We start from the raw sequence: 2,745 nt of genomic DNA on the forward strand, positions 1-2,745 counted from the left end.
TTCTTAGACACCTTAACAAAACCTAAGAATGTTTTGTTTCTCTCTTCAATTGACGTGGGATCTCACCATTCACCTCCTTTTGGTGCTCAGTATCACGGTCATGCTCGTTCAAGGTGTGTTGTTTATGGTCGCATGCCCATGACAAGCCAACCCCTTTATGTCTTCCTTTTGTACGACGTTTCGAAAAAATCATGTCTAGGCCTAATACCTCAAAATGTACTATAGGGGGATATGACTAGTTGTCAACTTCTCCCTACCCAAGGTTATATACTTTGAGTCGTTGTTACTCTCTTGCTTGCTTATACAACGTCTCTTTCGAAAATCTCTTTGCCCTCATTTTCTAAAACCTTCTCTTAAACCGAGGCCAGAAGCTCAAGCATACGTCGCTTGGCCGTAGGCGACATAAAAACCAATTGGCTTAGCTCACTTGTCGTTGAAAAGTGAGTGCTGCACAATCGCAAGTCTGCTGCCATCAAGAGTGCGATTGTGACACTCAACGTCCTTGCTGACTCACTGCCTAGTGTCTAGCTCTGGTACCATTTGTAATAGTCCATAGATGTTATCCTCTTTGGGCTTTCCCTTTCGGGCTTCCCCCCAAGATTTTTTAAACGCATTTTCTAGGGATTTTAGACGCACCTTCGGGAGAGGTTTCTATATCTTTATAAAGAATGTTTTATTCCCCTCTTCAACCGATATGGGATCTCACAATGAGACTCTCACAAGCCTTGATTTTGTGTTCGAGTCATAGCTAGGAAGATTTTATGAAAAAATAGGAGATTCAATCGTTCGAAAAGTTGGAGTACCAAGTGAATGAAACGTTCATCCCCAACGTATGAAACTGATGCTTGCATAGTGAGTTCTATGTACACAAAAGTGATGCAAATCCCAAGCGTTAGAAGTCAGATCGTCGCATTTTTGCAGAACAAAGATTTCTTAAACACAAAATTAATAAAATTAATAGTTGAATTAACTTTATAATATAAAAAAAATTTAATTTTTAAAATAGATTACCATATACTTTTGTTACTTCAACTAATTTGAAAATAATTTCATTTTTTATTTTAATATGCTAACTTAAAATTAAGATAATCTAGCGTAGCTCGCACTATTTGGACTAGTTTTCTGTGTTTTCGACCCTCTTGAAACTGTTTTTGACCTTATTGAAGGAATTTAAGGTCAGCGTGATCCCTAATTGCTCAACTTAAATTAGGAATTAGTTGATAATTTAGGTAAGCTAAGCTCGTTAATATGTCCGGATATTGGATCGTGGGTTACATAGGTTGAATTGTTTTATAAGGAGTGTCTCAAACCAACTTAGGATTATTAAGTGACTCCAGCTCATGCCAACCAAGTAAGTGGCTCCATTATTGGCTTGACTCGATGAATTTTATTATGTATGATGATGTGTGTCATGTCGTCCTTGCACGTGTCATATACATGATTGATATGTTATGTTATGCTATGTTATGTATTAAAGATATGCTATGATGTACCATGTCATGAAAACTATGTCATGTATGTACATGAATTATGTTCACAGACTTGTTATTCTATAGATAAATAGAGATTTGTGTTGCATTATACATTATGTCATGATTATAAGTTATGGAAATCTCATGCATATTTGTGTGTTATGTGTATCAAGATACTTCCCCAATATGATGAGTACGAACACGTACATTACGATTTATGATTTTCGACATTTATGTTTCGCCATAACGTTATGCAGACCCTTTACCTTTGTGATGTTCGACAAGAATCCATTAGCAAATGCTCGAACGCGTAGGCCATGTACAAAGACTGAAAAGCTCCTTAAGTCCATGATATGATATGTTAAAAGGATAGGTTCATCCATGTTGCATGTGTGTGCACTGTTTTGGTTCTTAAAATACTCAAGTCATATGTTACTCTTACCGTTCAAATAAAGGTAAGACACCCATATACGAATGACAACCACATTGCGATGAAAGCCCTGGAACCAGTGTCGGGGCAATGATATTTTATTAGGGCATTATTTTTATTTTTCAAATGATGTTACAAACGTCACATCGTTTATTTTACTTCGAACGTTTAAGTCATGACATCGTTTCCGCACTTAACAATCATGTCATGGATGTAGTAACGACTTTATTGCAGTAGAAAAACAGGGTCGGGAATGGAAAAGAATAGATTTAGATGGGGTAAGGGATAGGAGGCACTAAAAGGGAAGGAAAGTGGAGACCCAAATTAAAAGCAAAAGGTTGTTGTGAACATGAATGTTAATGCTTTACTTCTTTCTTTCTTTGTTTCCTTAATTTTACCCTAAATAATACAAACATTTCTATGTTCTTTACAAATACTATAAAGCTCACTCAATCTTAACCCTCTCAACTTTTCCACGCGCCTTCTTCGCGACTGTACTACACCCCCATTTTCCTCATTAATTATTTTATTCAATTTTAAAAAGCTGATATTTAATATTTTTACTTTTATATTTAGGTTTAAATAAAATTTAAATTATGATCATTATTATTATTTCATTCTTTTTTATTTTAATTTGAAATTTTCCACGTGGAAACTATGTTTTTTTTTTTTGGAAAAAATTAATTTTTAAAAAATTTGAAAAAAAATTGAAATTTTAATTTGACTGATTTGAAGGAAATTATCTGAAATTTTTAAAATTTTAAATATTAATTTGACTGTTAAATATGAATTTGATTAATTTTTTTTTATAGAAGTTTATTGTTTTTTTTTTTTTTTTTTTTT

Source organism: Cucurbita moschata, unplaced genomic scaffold, assembly GCF_002738365.1.
Source record: "Cucurbita moschata cultivar Rifu unplaced genomic scaffold, Cmos_1.0 Cmo_Scf00040, whole genome shotgun sequence".
Taxonomy (NCBI): Eukaryota; Viridiplantae; Streptophyta; class Magnoliopsida; order Cucurbitales; family Cucurbitaceae; genus Cucurbita; species Cucurbita moschata.